The 20,481-nt window shown below is 46.8% G+C and overlaps 1 protein-coding gene across 2 annotated transcripts in view; it reads right to left on the minus strand.

The window, feature by feature from the left end:
- The window catches only part of LOC143293708 (uncharacterized), a 66,652-nt gene extending 49,433 nt beyond the window's left edge, over window positions 1-17,219 (minus strand). The window contains exon 1 of one of the 2 annotated variants that reach the window (XM_076604893.1): window positions 16,755-17,219. The gene's annotated coding sequence lies outside the window, so the exon portion shown is untranslated. Of the gene's footprint in view, window positions 1-16,634 lie in introns of both variants that reach the window. The other variant, XM_076604892.1, reaches the window with a different exon arrangement.
- Between the last annotated feature and the right edge of the window lie 3,262 nt (window positions 17,220-20,481).

The raw sequence follows: 20,481 nt of genomic DNA on the forward strand, positions 1-20,481 counted from the left end.
TGTGTGTGTGTGTGTGTGTGTGTGTGTGTTTACGTACCGTTTTTTGTGCAGGGTGGGGGTGGTGAAAGATTATCTAGAAAGTAGGCAGACTGTTGAGGCTGTTTTATGTCGAAATTTTGTTTTCTTGGTGTGTGTGGCGGGAGGAGGGAGGGGGGCAGCGGGGGGCGGGAGGAGAGAGAGATCGAGAGAGTGTGCGAGTGCGTATGTGAGTCAAGTCAAGTCAAGTCAAGTCAAGATTTTATTTCATGATGGTAAATTGAATAAGCAACAATTGCTTTTTTACATCAAGCCATCAATGAAAATAATAATAATAGTAATAATAAAAATTAAAGAGAAGGGGGAAAAAAAAGAAAAAAAATAGGGGAGAGAGAGAGAGAGAGAGAGAGAGAGAGAGAGAGAGAGAGAGAGAGAGAGAAGAAACAAGCAGAAGAAGAGCAACAACAACAACAATGAGTGTGCACATGTGTTTAGTGTGAGCGTGTGTGTGCGCGTGTGTGCGTATGCGTGTGTGTGTGTGTGTGTGTGTCGTTTCTTCTTTTATTTCTCTTTTCGTGTGTGTGGTTCTTTTTCTGACATTTCGCTTTCGAGGTGAGTCATTTGTAGTGATCTATAAGCCCACAAGCTGACCTTAAACAGAATGCTTTGGGTCGGGTTTTTCCCCCGTCCTGCATTACAAAACTGTGCTTTTGTTCACAGACTGTGTAACATCCTGTGCGAATAACAGACTCGATTTGATGGGGGAAAAGGAAGCGAACTTTTCTCTGGAAGAAAGCGATAGAAAGTGACAGTGAATCACTGGCGCGTGCCGCCAGCAAATGACGTGGTGCTGGGATGACGTGGTTATCCGGTGGACTTCTGCATCCGTGGGCGGGAACTTCCACGTTCACTGGTACATAATACATATATACATATACGAGCAGGCTTTTTATGTGTATGAACTTTTTTCTTTTCTTTTTTTTACCCCCCCCCCCCCCCCAAACCCCCTCCCCCCGGCCATGTTGGCAGCCATGTTGGCAGTCATACTCGGAGGAGTATCCGGTGATTTGTCAATGCGTTGATGATGAATTTGGTTAATGTCCCGTCACATATATAGGCTACCTGGTGGTGATTGTAGACTGTCAATGCGTGAAGACTGATCCAAAATGCTACACCACGTCTTGGTTTGGAAGAAGAAAAGAAGAGTTAGAAGAAGAAGAAGGGGAAGAGTTAGAGGAAGAGTTAGAAGAAGAAGAAGAGTTAGAAGAAGAAGAAAAGGAAGCCTGACCTACGCATAAACCCAACGCGCTGCTCAGGCCTTGAGATGCCTGCCATATTTTCTGATATAAAACGACAGCTAAATGAGCGGCGTGGGAGTAATGCCACTGAAACGGTGCAGATGATGGGGCAGCAAAAAAAACAAAAAACAAAAACCGACAGCTGACAGAAAATGGAAAAGCCGCTGAGGAAATGTAAAGACAGAGAAACGGCTGATGTGACAGAGAGAGACAGAGACAGAGACAAACACACAGGGAGAAGACAGAGACAGAGAGACAGAGACAGAGAGAGAGAGAGAGAACAGCTGACTGACATGCGTCTAACAGACCCAGACCCAAACCAAAAAAAATTCAAATGAAAACCGGAACCCACACGGCACACGGCACAAAAGGTTAATAGTATATCAATCATTATCCAACAACCTGTAACCGTCCCCCCCCCCTCCCGCCCCCCACACCCCACCCCCTCTCCACCCACCCACCCCCGCACACACACGCTAAACCCACACACCACGTCTACAAACATTGTTCACCTCTCCTGTCTCCTGCGAACGCACACAAACCAGTTCAAAAGGACATATATATGTATACAGAGAACAAACATTAAAACATGAGCTGAGTGTGAGTGAGTGCGTGGGTGACTGCAGTGGGACTGTGCACTAAAAGAAGAGAGAGGGGGACAGAGAAGTGCAGTTGAAACAGATTTTTTTTTTTTTATGTTGTCTTCAGTGCGATAGTTGATTTAATGATTTAATGATTTTTTTTTTTCCGGTAAAAATATGTCGATGGGCGGTGAAGGGGAATGCGTTCGCTCATTGCCAATAGGTTTTTGTTTCACTTTCAAGGCGGTGTGGACTGATCCATATACGCTAAACCACATATGCTTGATTGTTGCGAACAGGAAGATGACCATCCCCACCCCTCCATCACAGACATTATAATTTATCATGCGTTAACGTGTTTGTTTTGCTGTTGTTTTTTGGTGGTTGGGTTGGTTTTTTTTTTGGTTTTTTGTTGTTGTTTTTTTTTGGGGGGTGAATTGGGGGGGGGGGGGGTTTGGTGGGGTTTTTTTTCAAATGGCTTGCAGAAAACTGAGTCTGAAATATGATAGTGTGCTTGTGTGGGTATGTCTATCAATATGTCCTGTCTGTGTTTCAGTATGTACATGCACACGCACACGCGACCCTCCCCCCTCCCCACCCTCACCCTCCACCTCCACCCACACACACAGGTGAGGGGGTGGGGAGGAGGGGAGACACAGAGTGAGAAAGAGAGAGACGGGGGGAAGAGAGAAAGGGGAAGGGAGACATCTAGACAGAAAGAGAGAGAGGGAATTTTTTTTTTTTTTTTTTTTTTTTTTTTTTGTTTTTTTGTTGGTGTTTTTTTTTTTTTTTGTTTTGTTTTGTTTTTTAAGATTTGAGGATAAAAAGCTGTCATCAATACACGCTCCCACTCCCCACAGGCTCGGCCCGCTTTCACCCCCACCCCTGTCAGCCATACCTGTGCAGCGTGGGAACGAGGAGATGAACGGGTGAAACTCCTCAGGTGTCATCCCGATTCACCTCTTGTACCCGATTCGCTTATTCCTGATCCGCCCTTTGCCAGTTCACCTGTCACCAATTGGTGGTCCCCCAAAACTCTGTTGTCGTTGGTGGTGGTGGTGGTGGTGGTGGTGGTGTGTGTGTGTGTGTGTGTGTGTGTGTGTGTGTGTGTGTGTGTGCGTGTGTGTGTGTGAGTGTGGGTGTGTGTGGGTGTGTGTGTGAGTGTGTGTGTGTACGTGTGTGTGTGTGTGCGTGTGTGTGAGTGTGTGTGTGTGTGTGTGTGTGATATGTGTGTGTGTGTGTGTGTGTGTGTGAGTGTGCGTGTGTGTGTGTGTGTGTGTGTGAGTGTATATGTGTGTGTGTGTGCGTGGGTGTGTGCGTGTGCGTGTGTGTGTGTGAGTGGGTGTGTGTGTGGGTGTGTGTATGTGAGTGTGTGTGTGTGTGAGTGTGATGTGTGTGTGTGAGTGTGTGTCTGTGTGTGCGCGCGCGCGTGTGTGTGTGTGAGTGTGTGTGTGTGTGTGTGTGTCTGTGTCTGTGTGTGTGTGTGTGTGTGTGTGTGTGAGCGAGAGACAAACCATGGTACCATTAGCAGCAACAGTTTTACAAGAACGATAGTGACGGCAACTTCGCTGCACATGGGTGTTCTGAGTCTGTGCATCTCTCTCTCTCTCTCTCTCTCTCTCTTTATCTATCTATCTATCTATGCATGTAACATATATATATATATATATACCACAAGAGTGCACACCGCCTCCGTCACCCTTTTCATACGCGCCGTGACATTGTCTATGCTGCTTGCTTACGCTCTCTTCTTCTTACACTTCCGCTGTCCTTGTCTCTTTGTCAGTCTGTTCGCTTCTTAGACTACGCTGACGCCCCTCACCCCTCCTCCACGCTCCCCCCCACCCCACCCGCATCCCCCCGTGGGTGTCTGCAGTAAACCTGAGGTGGGTGTCCCAGTAAACCTGTTGTGGGTGTCTGCAGTAAACCTGAGGTGGGTGTCCCCAGTAAACCTGTTGTGGGTGTCTGCAGTAAACCTGTTGTGGGTGTCTGCAGTAAACCTGTTGTGGGTGTCTGCAGTAAACCTGAGGTAGGTGTCTGCAGTAAACCTGAGGTGGGTGTCCCCAGTAAACCTGTTGTGGGTGTCTGCAGTAAACCTGAGGTAGGTGTCTGCAGTAAACCTGAGGTGGGTGTCTCCAGTAAACCTGTTGTGGGTGTCTGCAGTAAACCTGTTGTGGGTGTCTGCAGTAAACCTGAGGTGGGTGTCTGCAGTAAACCTGAGGTGGGTATCCCCAGTAAACCCCAAGGTGGGTGTCTTTGGTAAACCTGGGGTGTGTATCCCCAGTAAAACCTGAGGTGGGTGTCCCCAGTAAACCTGAATAAGCGCCCAACGGCAGCCGTCCGTCGGATCTACCCAGGTAGGCAGCCTGTTGTGCAAAAGACCCCGTGTTTGTAAAGAGCCTAGAGCTTGGTCTCCGACCGAGGATAGGCGCTATATAAGTATCCATATCAATCAATCAATGTAGCTAACAAACTGACGACCGTCTGCTGTTTTTACCGACCTCTGTCCTCCGCTTATCTAGGGACCGCAGTGCAGTGGGTGCGGCCTGCTGGCGTTATCGGCACACCAGGAACCTGCCTGCCCTTTCTGGCCGTTGCTGAGTTCAACGACCTATCGGCTTTCGCCTACAGGGTCAAGTTATTCGTAGCAGGGTCTCCTCTCGTGTATGGCCTCCTGGCGACCTAACATCGATGGTTCCCTGTGGACTGCCGGCACTGGGACTGCGACAGACGAACTAGGGTGTGGCTGTGTATGGGGGACTAGGAATGAGTGGCGTGATAGTAATACCACTGAAATGGTGCAGATAATGGGGCAGCACACACCAGAAAAAAAATGTCCGTAGCGTTAGTCTTGGTGCTTTCTGGCTGTGACGTGCATTTGTAAACCACAGTGAGTCTTTTATGTCTGGACCCGAAAGGCCTCTCTGCTCGGCTGAGGGATGACGTCTCGGGTAGCGGTGGCGACGACTGCGACCAAAGGACACCCGGTATAGACGGATCCTTTAGGTCTGGCCAATGGACGGGATGGCCAAGGTCGCCTGCACCTTCTTCTCCCCGTGGCTTTCCATCTCGGGCTTAGCTGACAACCTGGAGACAGCACCGAATTCTTCCTCGGCAGCGTCGACAGCCAGCGCTTCTCACCTCGCCAATTCCACCACTGCACTGGGGTGGACAGGTCCGGGTCATCTCTCTCCTGCAGTCTACACCAAGACAGCGCAGCTTACGCCAAAGAACGGCTGCAGGAGAGGGGGGGGGGGGGGCAGTGGCTCGTGGCTGCAGCTGCTCCCACTGTCAGCAATCACTGGCGTTGCGGGATGTGCAGGTCGTCGGCGGAGCACCAAGACTAGGTGTTCTGATTCTGGTTGTTAAAATCATGACAGGAAATTTTCTGACGAAAAAATCTCCAACTGAAGTTAATAACGTGTTCAGTGCTGAACCAAGTAAAGTGTCATCTGATCACGTGTCCTCACTGATTAGGTACCTGCTTCAGGGCAGCGACACGAACTCGACCCGGGACTTCACCCCGGAAGGCCAGCCAGGACTTGGCCCCTCATCAGACAGCCGGCACTTGTCCCCACATTGGGTGGCCCCACATCAGACAGCCAGGACTTGGCCCCACATCAGACAGCCAGGACTTGGCCCCACATTGGGTGGTCCCACATCAGACAGCCAGAACTTGGCCCCACATTGGGTGGTCCCACATCAGACAGCCAGGACTTGGCCCCACATTGGGTGGCCCCACATCAGACAGCCAGGACTTGGCCCCACATCAGACAGCCAGGACTTGGCCCCACATCAGACAGCCAGGACTTGGCCCCACATCAGACAGCCAGGACTTGGCCCCACATCAGACAGCCAAGGCTCCATCTGGGTGTGCCAGACGGACCTGCAGCCGGACAGACATCCAGGACTCAACCCCTCGAGCAACGCAACCTTCACCGAGCCAAGACCCAAGCCCGGAACAACTTGATCTTCAGGGCTTTTTTCGCCAACACGTCGTTAAACTCAGCTTTACAGACTCGACTTACCTCACAGACTTGTGAGGCGAGCGCCAGAAGGAGCTTGAGCACGGCTCCATTCTTGCTCTTACTCGAGTGTCCGAAGCAGTGTGGGCCTTGAGGTAAAGACCCCTCTAAGGTCAGTCATTCACTCTGTGTGGCACGACACAGAATTCGGGTCGTCAACATCTTGGGGCAGGAGGTGATTTACACTTGCTGACTGTTTGGGGACATTGAGAGTAAAGGTTGTGGCATTTTTTTTATGAGTTCCAGTGCCACCACCACCACCCTTCCAAATCCCACCCCTTCCACACGTCTCTCTCTCTCTCTCTCTCTCTCTCTCTGTCTCTCTCTCTCTCTGTGCATATAAACGTATACACAGATATATATATATATATAGAGAGAGAGAGAGAGACACATACATACATACATACATACATATATATGTGTCTGTCTGTCTGTCTGTCCGTGTCTGTGTGTCTTTTTTTCACCAATGTCCTCTCTCTCTCTCTCTCTCTCTCTCTCTGTTAGGTCTCTTTTCTCCCCTCTGTCTCTGTCTGTTTTTCTGTTTGTCTCGGTCCAAACTCCCTCCCCTTCTATTTGTGTGTGTGTGTGTGTGTGTTCGTGCGTGTGTGTGTGTGTGTGTGCGCGCGCGCGTGCGTGCGTGCGTGCGTGTGTGTGTGTGGCGACTCGAATTCTTTCACTTCACTACACCCTCTCCCACCCCCTCCTCTCACTCCCCCCGTTCTCTTCCCCAAGCTAACAATCGCTTTATTAGCGCACACTCAAACGGGCAACACAATGGGGGGAAGAATGAATGACAGGCCCCACCAAGATGGGGGAGGAAATTAGCAACTTCACCGTCTGCGCATGACTGACGGACAGGCGAACGAAACTGACAGCAACTGAAGTGCACTGTGGACAACAAGGTCACTTGCAACAATCGGTCGTCCGTTCTCATACGTGCTGCGCTCTCTCAATGTTTGTATTCACTTTGTTTATCAGTTCGCCTTTGCTCTCATTCCCATATTTTCATTTTAAAGCATTTGGCTGCATATGTTATTTTCAATACATTTACACACAATCACGTGCGCTAGTGTACATAGGCCTTGATAGTTTGATGAGTGCGTGCTCATGAGCGCGTGTGTGTGCGTGAGTGAAAGTGGGCGCGTGTGTGTATGTGCATGTATGTGCGTCTATATGAGTATGTATGCGTCTATGCCGTGTGTATATATATAAGTGTGTGTGTGTGTGCGCGCGCGCGCGTGCGTATATGTGTGTGTATGTGCGAATGTGTGTATGAGCGTGCGTGTATGTAAGTGTGTGTGTGTGTGCGTGCGTGTGTAAGTGTTTATGAGTGTGTGCGTGTATGTGTGTGTGCGCGCATGTGTATGTATGTGCGTGTACGTGTGTATGTGTGTTTGTGTGCATGTGCGCACGCGCGCGCGTGTGTGTGTATGAGCGTGCGTGTATGTACATGTATGTGTGTGTGTGTGAGTGTGAGTATGTGCGCGCGCGATCGCGAGTGTGTGTGTATGTCTGTGTGTGTGTGTGTGTGTGTATGTGTGTGTGTGTGTGTGTGTGTGTGTGTGTGTGTGTGTGTGTGTATTTTCGGAGATGACAGCATCTTTCATGACGTTTGTATGCTATTTTTTCTCGACACACGCTCTGTCTATCTGTATGTATAGATCTCTCTCTGTCTTTTGATAGTCTGTATACTCTCTGTCTCTGTCTCTGTCTCTGTCTCTCTCTCTCTCTCTCTCTCTCTCTCTCTCTGTCTTCAAGAAGAATGCTTAGCAGTAGGCCTACTTGGCAGTGAATGAGAATACGTGTAAAAAAAAATTTTAAAAAAAGAATCAGTTTTAAAGTTTGGCATTAATTTAAAGTTCAACATCAGATCCAGTGACACTACAGTTTCACTCTTTGCGACATAAAACGCTTTCTGACACAGATATGGTATTGTCCACGCGTTTTGTGATTGTACTGTTATTGAAAACAAAAACCTTTTACTGAAATTCGTGTTGTCTAGCTCAGAATGATCTGCGCGAAAGTGGTCAAAAGGTTTGCTCCTGTCACATTTTACATTTTACAACGGTCGGAGGGCCTTTGGGTTTGTGTTGCTTTTGTCGTCAGAGAACAAAGGTGATGTCAAAGGCATTTCTTTGCGATGGTATTCAAAGCAAGAGAGATTGTTTGCATCCGACTGAACAACACAAAAAACACAAAACGGGCCCAAACAAATAAACAAACAAACAAACCAAGAAAAAAAGACTTGTAAAATAGATGTGTGTGACCATTGTCAAAGATTGCGATGAACCATTTCTCTCCTTCGGGATTTTCTTTTTGCATGCTGCATGTTTGTTCCGTCTTTTGTATAATGTATAATGGTCTAACAGTTAAATCGTTTGTGTCTGGTCTTATCTTCTCCCCGTTTCTATCTGCCTCTGTCTGTCTGTCTGTCTGTCTGTCTGTCTGTCTCTCTCTCTCTCTCTCTCTCTCTCTCTCTCTCTCTTGAGGGCTTGATGTAAAAAAGCAACTGTGCTTACTCCACTACCCTCGTGAAATAAAACTTCGTTTCGTTTCCTCTGTGTGTGTGTGTGTGTGTGTGTGTGTGTGTGAGAATGTGTGTGCGTAAGTGAGCCTGCGCGGATGTGTGTGTGTGTGTGTGTGTGTGTGTGTATGTGTGTGTGTGTGTGTGTGTGTACAAGACATTCTGAGAATGTGTGTGCGTAAGTGAGCCTGCGCGGATGTGTGTGTGTGTGTGTGTGTGTGTACAAGACATTCTGAGAATGTGTGTGCGTAAGTGAGCCTGCGCGGATGTGTGTGTGTGTGTGTGTGTGTGTGTGTGTGTGCGCGCGCGCGCGAGTGCGTGAGTGTGCTCTCTCTCTCTCTCTCTCTCTCTCTCTCTCTCTCTCTCTCTCTCTCTCTCTCTCTCTCTCTCTCTAACTCTCTGTACAAGACATTCTGAGAATGTGTGTGCGTAAGTGAGCCTGCGCGGATGTGTGTGTGTGTGTGTGTGTGTGTGTGTGTGTGTGTGTGTGTGTGTGTGTGTGTGCGCGAGTGCGTGAGTGTGCGCTCTCTCTCTCTCTCTCTCTCTCTCTCTCTCTCTCTCTCTGTCTGTCTCATGTTTGCTGATACGTTGTACTGATGGAGAATGTTTGTCTCTATATCTCTCCACCAACCCCGTGTATACATGTGTGTGTGTGTGTGTGTGTGTGTGTGTGTGTGTGTGCGTGCGTGTGCGTGTGCGTTGGCATACGTGCGTGGGTGCGTGTGTGAGCGCTCGCGCGCGGGGCTGTGCATGCGCGTACCACTCATTCACCCTTCTTTGTCAACAACAGGTATACAAAGCGTGCATGCACACTGTGCATTCCGAGGAAGAACGGGTGAACTGCAACACCAACAACCAATTCCTCATTGCCGTGCGCGTGCACGCACACACACACACACACACACACACACACACACACACACACACACACACACACACACACACACACGCATACATATATACATACATACACTAATATCTCTTCAAGTGGAAAGAGGTTAAACTGAAGACAACAACAATACATACACACTCACGCACTATGGACAACCCTTGCAGTGAGGAAGTTCGCCTCAAGTAAGTCAGCTGAATACACCCACGAATTTATTGTCCTGCTCGGCGTTCGGGGGTTGAGCTACCCGGGGTGGGTGTATAATGTGTAATGTGCATCCATGTTTGGGGCGCCACTCACCCCTGCTTTCTTCCGGGTATGCAGCCGGTGTCGATTTGCCTGAGAAGCACTGTATCTCAAATCAGAGGCTGAAAACGGATATAAGGTCTACTGCTTTCATCGCCTACATTATGGGACATTCTTTATGGCAGTGACGACAGTATAAATAACAACAACAACAACAACAAGAAGCCCAAACAGAGGAATACAAGGAAGAGGTGTAGAGTAGTGAAGAGGTTAATGGAGCTCTGATGCGTCGCCGAGTGTGTCAGTTCAGTCTTCTTTTTTTTTCTTCTGTTTTTTTTTTTTTTTCTTATCTAACTTTATTTAACCAGAATGACGTTCACACCCAGAGCTTTTAAGTGTCGAATTACAGTCGTCTACGAATGCTTGCGTTATCCTGCTGTTGGTACGGGGCTAATCTACCCCGGGTGGGAGTACGTATGTGTTGCACTACTCACCCCTCCGTGTATATAGCCTATATATCATTTTGCTGAAAGCAGGTAAGTGGTCTACATGATAGGGCATTCTATGTGGCAGTGGCACTATAAACAAGGACAACAACGACGACAACAACAACAAAAAGCCCACAGAGTAAAAAAAAAAAAAAAAAAAAAAGGAGTGCTATGGTAGGTGGAGGGGTTTAGGGGCTTCTAATAATTATTTTTATCCCCACCCCACCCCCACCCCCGCCCCCAACCCCTCCTTTTTTTTCTTTTTCTTTTTTTTCTTTTTTTTTTAAATTCTATCTTTATGATGGTCAGGCAGACAGCTTTTAGGTGTCAAAATATAATCGTCCACGGATGCATGCATTGTCCTGCTGTGGGTACGGGGGCTCAGCTATGCGGGGTGGAAATGTACCTATACACGCGTACGTACGTTGTACCACTAACCCCTTCTCTCTTCCGGGTATATATATAGCCTGCGTCGTTTTGCTGAAAACAGATATGTTGTCCACATTATGGGGCACTGTATGTGGCAGCGGCGCTGCAAACAGCAACAATAACAGCAGCAATAACAACAACAAAAGCTTGTATTGAGTGCGACCGTTTCTTCTTCTTCTTCTTCTTCTTCTTCTTCTTCATTTTCAACCTTATTTGACGAGAATGATGTCCACACAGCTTTTAAGTGTCAAATTACAGCCGTGGACGACAAACGGTCACACAGAGAGGGCTTTTTCGCAACCACTGATGCAGTTACTATTGATCATGCATAACGTACAGAGATATCTTATGCACTTAAGTAATACTCGAATCACCAACACATTTTAAGATACGGAGTAAATGAGAGAGAAAAAAAACTAATAAAAAAAAAAAGAATCTCTTTTTTTAATAAAGTCTATAAAACCGTTCGCATTACGTTCAGAATTTTCTCTTTTAATTCAGGTTGCTGGGGGTTTTTTCACGCAGCGTTGGTTTGGCTTTCTACGGACAATGGTTGGGGTAAGAAGGTAGGTGGGGGCTGGAAAAAAAAAACACACACACACACGCGCACACACACACACACACACACACACACACACACACACGAACGAACTCAAACGTCAGCGACAAGTAAGGTCAGCCCGGAAACTTCATAACTGAGTTATTCCACAGGACAGAACAACGGTAAATGGCTGGCTACAAGTGTAACCCATTGTGTACTGTTTCCGTTCACAGAGACAGAGAGACAGACAGACAGAGACAGACAAACAGACACATACACAGGCATAGAGACAGACAGAGAGAGAGAGAGAGTTAGACAAACAGATAGATAGACGAAGGACAGAGAAAGAGACAGAGAGACAGAGACACAGACAGAGACCGGGAGAATCAGTCTAAAACTGAACGGACTGTGGGGAGAAACGGTTGAGTGTCGGGTTTGTCTGCCCATTGTTTCAAATACAGGAAATGTGATGATTAATTTCCCCACCGATCAAAGAAGAGAAAGAAAACAAAGTACATTTTGTTCTGTACTCTTCAGCTGTTAGTTAGAAACATACAAATCAGAGAATGAAAAATATGTTCCCAGCGAATGTGTGTGTGTGTGCGCGGGCGCGCGTGTGTGTGTGTGTGTGTGGGTGTGTGCGTGTGTGTGTGTGTGTGTGTGTGTGTTTTATATAACACCCCACCCCCACCCCCCTTTACAGATGTCAGAATAATCAACTTGATGCTTGTGGACACTCTACGGATGACGAATGTTACGGACATGCTTGTAGCCTACCAACCTTTCATATTCGGCCAAGTTCATTTGTTTTGATCTCCCAAAGAGTTAAATGAGTTATGGGTCTTGTCCCTTTCGCTTCACAGTTCAAAGAAATGGCTATCTTGTAATGCTGCATTGCTACTGCCGTTTCACCTTGTGATAGCCTAATCTTCGATGCAATCTCATGTTTATTCAAACAACTAAATGTTCCATATGTTGTTCGTTTACCCCACCATACAGACTATGGCTTTTATTCAAATAGTCTGTATATACGTCATTTTGCCCCCCCCCCTTCCCCCCGCTCCGCCCCACACCCCTCTCTCTCTCTCTCTCTCTCTCTCTCTCTCTCTCTCCCCTACTTCTTCTTCTTCTTCTTCTTCTTCTTCTTCTTCCTCTTGTAGCTTTTTTATGTTAATACATTAGACGGACTATCATGAACCACTTATAAGAAAAGAGAGAAGGAAATAGGCGTCCAGACAGAGGGATAGAGATGACACTGACAGACAGAGCGATAGAGATGAGATGGCACTGACAGACAGAGGGATAGAGATGACACTGACAGACAGAGGGATAGAGATGACACTGACAGACAGAGGGATAGAGATGACACTGACAGACAGAGGGATAGAGATGACACTGACAGAGGGATAGAGATGACACTGACAGACAGAGGGATGGAGATGACACTGACAGAGGGATGGAGATGACACTTACAGACAGAGGGATGGAGATGACACTGACAGAGGGATGGAGATGACACTGACAGAGAGAGGGATGGAGATGACACTGACAGACAGAGGGATGGAGATGACACTGACAGACAGAGGGATAGAGATGGCACTGACAGACAGAGGGATAGAGATGACACTGACAGACAGAGGGATAGAGATGACACTGACAGACAGAGGGATGGAGATGACACTGACACTGACAGAGAGAGGGATAGAGATGACACTGACAGACAGAGGGATGGAGATGACACTGACAGACAGAGGGATGGAGATGACACTGACAGAGGGATAGATATGACACTGACAGACAGAGGGATAGAGATGACAATGACAGAGAGAGGGATGGAGATGACACTGACAGAGGGATGGAGATGACACTTACAGAGAGAGGGATGGAGATGACACTGACAGACAGAGGGATAGAGATGACACTGACAGACAGAGGGATAGAGATGACACTGACAGACAGAGGGATAGAGATGACACTGACAGAGGGATAGAGATGACACTGACAGACAGAGGGATGGAGATGACACTGACAGAGGGATGGAGATGACACTTACAGACAGAGGGATGGAGATGACACTGACAGAGGGATGGAGATGACACTGACAGAGAGAGGGATGGAGATGACACTGACAGACAGAGGGATGGAGATGACACTGACAGACAGAGGGATAGAGATGGCACTGACAGACAGAGGGATAGAGATGACACTGACAGACAGAGGGATAGAGATGACACTGACAGACAGAGGGATGGAGATGACACTGACACTGACAGAGAGAGGGATAGAGATGACACTGACAGACAGAGGGATGGAGATGACACTGACAGACAGAGGGATGGAGATGACACTGACAGAGGGATAGATATGACACTGACAGACAGAGGGATAGAGATGACAATGACAGAGAGAGGGATGGAGATGACACTGACAGAGGGATGGAGATGACACTTACAGAGAGAGGGATGGAGATGACACTGACAGACAGAGGGATAGAGATGACACTGACAGACAGAGGGATAGAGATGACACTGACAGACAGAGGGATAGAGATGACACTGACAGACAGAGGGATAGAGATGACACTGACAGACAGAGGGATAGAGATGACAATGACAGACAGAGGGATGGAGATGACACTGACAGAGAGAGGGATAGAGATGACACTGACAGAGAGAGGGATGGAGATGACACTGACAGAGGGATGGAGATGACACTTACAGAGAGAGGGACAGATATGATACTGACAGACAGAGAGACAGAGATAGCACTGACAGAGAGAGGGACAGATATGATACTGACAGACAGAGAGACAGAGATAGCACTGACAGAGAGAGGGACAGATATGACACTGACAGACAGAGACAGAGATAGCACTGACAGAGAGAGGGACAGATATGATACTGACTGACAGAGACAGAGATAGCACTGACAGAGAGAGGGACAGATATGATACTGACTGACAGAGAGACAGAGATAGCACTGACAGAGAGAGGGACAGATATGATACTGACAGACAGAGAGACAGAGATAGCACTGACAGAGAGAGGGACAGAGATGACACTGACAGACAGAGAGGGACAGAGATGACACAGACAGAGACTGAGACAGAGATTACCTTTCCACTCTCATGCTTTCTCCTTCCCATGGCCCACGACTGGTCTGATTGAGTCCATTCGATACAGACTAACTTGATATTTCTACACACACCCCCACCACCCATTCCCCCACCCCTGCCCCCCACCCCCCACCCCCCACCCCCGACTCCAACCCCTTACGTGAAAAACAAAACTGATTCAGGAAGTAAAGAAGAAACTGATAATCGATAGAAAGGGAAAAAAATATCCTGGTAAAGTTTTCCTCATTACTCTTGATGATAACAAGAATTTGATTCCATATTCTGTGCTTTTCGATAACCTGATTACAAAATTTAATAGATACCTATTAAGTAACGGGATGAACTATTCTGTCTAGATTCAAAATGAGTCAGTTTCTGTCGCTCTGAAAACTTCATCATTTATCAAAAGCTACACACACACACACACACACACACACACACACACACACACACACACACACACACACACTGAAAGCTAAGATTTGTGGTTCAAGTCCCTGTCAGTGCTCTGTGTGTGTGTGTGTGTGTGTGTGTGTGTGTGTGTGTGTGTGTGTGTGTGTGTGCGTGCGTGTGTGCGGGTGTGTGTGTGTTTCTATATAGCCTATGTGTGTATGTGCGTGAGGAGTGTGTGCAGCGTGCGTGCGTGCGTGCAGTGGGTGTACTATGCCGTATATATATATATATATATATATGTGTGTGTGTGTGTGTGTGTGTGTGTGTGTGTGTGTGTTTGCTTACATATGTCTTTGTATGCGTGCGTGTGAGAATGTGTGTGAATGTTTGTGTCTATGTCTAAGTGTGTGTGTGCGTGCATACGTGTGTGTGTGTGTGCGCGCGCGCGTTGTGTTGTGTGTGTGTGTTTGTGTGTGTGTGTGTTTGTGTGTGTATGTTTCCACGTCAACAGGGGAAAATGTGGGAACTTCCTAGCATACTTTCTCTTACGTAAAAGAGAACCGGACAGAGGCAGGAAAACAGAGAAAAAAAATAAATAAAGCACAGTTTAACTCCCACCATCCCCCACCCACAATACCTCATCCCCACCTCCCCCCACCCCACCCCCACGCAAAAAAAAAAAATCAAACCTATTCACATAACATTAATAGACACAACACACACACACACACACACACACACACACACACACACACACACGCACGCACGCACGCACACACACACACACACACACACACACACAGAGGAACTGCTGACACAAACACAGATACACAAAAAACTACAACCAAGTTGTTGACAGTCGAGAGTGAGTGCTGATCGATTTGCCAAACCTGTAACGTCATAGAAGATCGTAAAACGTCAATAAGAAAGCCTCCTGATCATTTATCACAAGCACAGTTTTCTGTCGCTGACATCTCTGTTGTCAACAACATCTCGTGTATATTATAAGGGCCTTCCTCTTTGGGGAGGATGTTGGAGGTGGGAAAAGGAGGTCGGAAGGAGGGGGGGGGGGGTCAGCCCTGAAAGAAAATTGTCCCTGTGTGGTCGTCTGTCCTATGTACAACAGCACAGACACAAAGATTACACTTTGAAGGTGACTACTTTGCAAACAGGCTGCACCGTATAAAAATTCGAGAATTAAAGAAAGAGAGACAGAGAAAGAGGGAGAGAGAGAGGGGTGTGGGGGGGAGGATAGGAGATAGAGACTGAGAGGGTGTGTGATGAAGTGAAGCAGAGGAGATAAGAGAGAGAGTGCTTTCAGAACGGAGAAACGCCGATCAATATCCTCAATTCTTTGTCGATAATCAATAGACATGCTGCCTGAAAAGCCGCTGAGTCACCTAATACAGGGTTTCGTGATCACTGATAAATCTATGACTCTGCGGTAGGCTGGCTACTCCACTGGACTAATTCGATTAAGAATTAATCCGCCAGGTGTAAAAACCATTTATGCAGTGTACTCACGGCGCGCGCGCACACACACACACACACACACACACACACACACACACGGCACGCACGCACCGACACATACAGACAGACAGACAGACAGATAGATACATAGATAGACCCGAACAACACAATCACTGATGAGCAAGATTTACAGATGGCTGAAACTTACAAGAAAACAGACACAGAGAAAGACCATGGAATATATCGCCAGTCCTTTCAGAGTATTTTTTAATATTGTGTATTCCTTGAAGTAAATGGTACGTTGTTATGTGGTGGAAGTATTTAATAGGCTGCAGATCGACAGTCCAAGTGTTTCAGTACGCTCGGGAATTCGTACACTCGAGCGCGCTAACGCACACACACACACACACACACACACACAGAGAGAGAGAGAGAGAGAGAGAGAGAGAGAGACACCTAGGACAATGCAAACACGCATGCGGCGCACACATTATGATACACATGTACACGCAAATGTCCACACACCTTTACTCTCTCTCTCTCTCTCTCTCTCTCTCTTCCACAATACAAAACCTGTACTCACCCATCCACCACAACCCCCACCCTCCCCCCACACACACCCACACCCCGCCAACCCTAATCGAAAATCTACTCACCAAACATACACGATCCAACTGGACTTGTAGGTATGAATGCCCCAAACGCCACACCGCGCTTAGCAACGAAACGCTGTGGGCGAACAAAACTCCTCAGAAACAGCCAACAATCACACTCACCCTCACAGATTGAACCGCTTTTCGAGACACACTGTCGACATGTCACATGTAGCTTCGGTTCCTGGACTGACAGTCTTCATTTCAACCCCACTCTCAAGCTCAGCTTTAAAAGCATAATATCACCGCCACAGTTCGGGACTCAGACCTACCCCATAATAACAGGGAAGGTACAGGAGGCTATAGCTGCACTCGTAGGGCTTGTATGTTCGTGGGACGGTGGCCAAAAAATCTACCTGGGCCAAGCAAGTACTTGGTTTCGTCACGGGAGAGATCTTGGGAGCGAATTGCTGGCCGAATGAGTTGTACGTAAAACATTCATGAGCCCCCAACACTGCTGTAGTGGTTACAACACAGGTATAGGACACAGCCGCGCGGAGTCCTACCGTAACGGCGTTGAAAAAAACCAAAATGTTGGTGAGAAAGTGAGGTGGGCGGGTGAGGTGGGGGCTTACACATCGAAAGGAGACAGTCTGTTCGCAAACTGTGACCGGTTGCACTCGACAAGAAAAAATATTTTCAGGGGTCCCCGCATGACACGCGCGCGAGCGCGTGTGTAAATCGATTTAGCAAGCAGCGGCTTGCCTGTTTTGTCACAGTGGCGTCTGGTTATCACACACACACACACACACACACACACACACAGGCGCGCGCGCGCGCGTACGCACGCGCGCGCACACACACACACACACACTCTCTCTCTCTCTCTCTCTCTCTGTGTGTCTCTCTGTGTCTCTCTCATTCGTTCGTTCTCTCAGTCTATGTTGTCAGTGGTTCTTCCTTGCGAAATACTTTCGTGTCGCAAATCTGTTCCCACGGACGGGAATGAATAACGGTGAAGAGAGAAGGGGTGGGTGGGGAGGGGCTGGTTGGAAAGAGGTGAGGGTCGGGAGTGGGAGGGAGGGGGGGAGGGGCCAGGTATGCGATGATACTTTGACCCGTGTTCCTTTGGCGAGCTCTGTGACTTACTGCCGCAGACAGTTAGGACTGATCCCCAGCAACGTCTGACCCCGAGCGTTTGTGTGTGTGTGTGTGTGTGTGTGTGTGTGTGTGTGTGTGTGACAGTGTGTGTGTGCCGGTGCGTGTGTGTGTGTGTGTGTGTGTGTGTGTCTCTCTCTCTCTCTCTCTCTCTCTCTCTCTCTCTGTATATGTATATATAATGCGTGCGGCGCGATTTGCCCCTATCTCCAGACCCTCTTCATTCCTATAACATTAGTATATCTGTGATTATGATATCATGTGTGAATGTGTTCATAATGAACATTTCTGGTGTTTGTAAAATCAGTGTATGTTCGTGTGTTGGCGAGGACGACTATCAGTGGTGCATGATTATGTGTTTTGTATCTCGATCTCTGTGCGTGCGTGTGCGTGTGTGTGTGTGTGTGTGTGTGTGTGTCTGTCTGTCTGTCTGTCTGTCTGTACGCGTGCGCCGCACATGTGCAGGTATGTACGCGTGTGTGAGTGTGCGCAAGTTCAATCAAAGTGGCCCATTTTCATTCTGGTTGTATTATTTTCATCGCACGCCTTCGTCACGATCAATAACAATAAACACAATGGCAACAGCAAAACAACGCCAGATGGTTAATTTTCAGCAAGGGTCCATTTATTTTACTGGATACCTCCAGTGAACGGTCGCAGGCACAAATGGAACAAGGATCGCTTTACCGGCGTACAGGAATTATCCTACATGGCCTGCCACTAATGCTCCCCCGGAAGTTTTGACCAAAGGTATGGGGTTTGGACCGCTTAGTCCTTTGTGCAGTTGATAAGTCCCCCAACCCCACCCCCACTCTCCTCCAACTGTTATTTAATCACGACAGAAAAATCTGGGGAGCATACCTTTACTACCTTCATAAATCCCAAAATCCTCCATCAAGAGTTAAACCTTTTTTGAATTGGAGTATATACTTGAAGGAGCCTCTTTATCAGTTTGCAATTCAAAAACAATGTCCTCAAAAAAAAAACACAAAAAATTTAATGTCCTCATCCAGAGTTATCTTATTTATTCAAATTAATTTTGTTTTTGTTTTTGTTTGTTTGTTGTTGTTGTTGTTGTGGTGCGATCTCATGCAATCTTAAATAGTAGGATCTTTCGTGGCATGTTCCTTTCATTCTTATTCATTCGTTTATGAAATGATCCTTCTTCCTTCTTTATACCTTTCGTGTAGTACTACTGCTACTAACAATTATTTGTCTCTATATAGCGCTATAACACAAGCTCTAAGAGCTTTACAAACCCAATACTTAAAAATAATTGAATAACACATACAATGAAATAGATACATAAAAGAATCATAAAAGTCATAAAAACACAATCACTGAATCTAGATACATAAAAGAATCATAAAAGTCATAAAAACACAATCACTGAATCTGTAAAAGCACAACACACCTGGTTTTTTGTTTTTTTGTTTTTTTTCTTTTCTTTTTATCTTTTTTCCCAATTTTTTCCTTCTTTAAAAAATAAACAAACAAAACCAAGAAGAAATCCTGTTTGGTGACCAGTTGTTCAAATGTCATTATCATCATAACTGATTAAAGGAAGTAGAAAAGTGGTACAGGATTTTTTTTTTTTTTTTTTTTTTTTCTGAAAGCAGTTTGAAATAGCCCTTGTTGCTCTGAATGGCATTAATCAGTTGACATTTTGCAGATCCCTTCATTTTTCTTTTCTGCAATTGTTTAACAAAAGTAACAGAATGATAAATGAATGATTCCCCTGTGTGTGTGTGTGTGGGTGTGTGTGTGTGTGTTGTGGTGTGTGTGTGTGTGTGTGTGTGTGTGTGTGCGATAGAGAGAGAACATGTGCAATGTGTGTGGATGTGCTTGCTTATAAGCAAGCCCTTCCACTTGTATGCATACATGCGTGAGTATGTGCGCAATGATGACTGTGTGTGTGTGTGTGTGTGTGTGTGTGTCTGTGCTTTGTGAACTAGTTTTGAGTGTCAGCATGTGTTCATGTGAATGTGTGCATTCATGTGCATGTAGGTATCGTGTGCCCCTCGACACCACACGCCCACCTTGCATTCCTGTGAAGTTGCTCACACCTCTTTCTTGTGTCATGACCACGTTGTTAAGGAAAATGTTTAAAAGTGTCTTTTTTAACAACTCATGAGAAGTTCTTTGGGGAAAAAAAAAATTAGCATGTTCTTCCTCTTTTTTTCCTGAACATGAGGGAACTTGGGGATAGATTTTTTTTTCTCTTCTATGACCTTGTGTGCTGTTGTATGGTATTGTGCACTATTGTCTGTGTGTTGTTTCATGTCAGGCACTTGGAGCCCATTATATGGGGAGTTTGCACCATATGATACAGCATGCTCTTTCTTTCTTATCATTATTATCATTGTCGTGTTGGCCTCAAGGTAACGCGTCCACTTAGGAAGCGAGAGAATCTGAGCACACTGGTTCAAATCACACCGGCAGTCGCCAGTATTTTCTCCCCCTCCACAAGACCTTGAGTGGTGGTCTGGACGCTAGTCATTCGGATGAGACAATAAGCCAAGGTCCAATGTGCAGCATGCATTCAGCGCACGTAAAAGAAACCACGGCAACAAAAGGGTTGTCCCTGGCAAATTCTGCAGAAAAATCCACTTTGATAGCAAAACAAATAAATTTGCAGGCAGAAACAAATACAAAGAAAATTGTGGCGCTGTCATGTAGCTGTCCTTGGGGAGAGCAGCCTAAATTTCACACAGAGAAATCTGTGTCAAAAAAATACAATTACAAACATCTA

Source organism: Babylonia areolata, chromosome 19 (genome assembly GCF_041734735.1).
Source record: "Babylonia areolata isolate BAREFJ2019XMU chromosome 19, ASM4173473v1, whole genome shotgun sequence".
NCBI classification, from domain to species: Eukaryota; Metazoa; Mollusca; class Gastropoda; order Neogastropoda; family Buccinidae; genus Babylonia; species Babylonia areolata.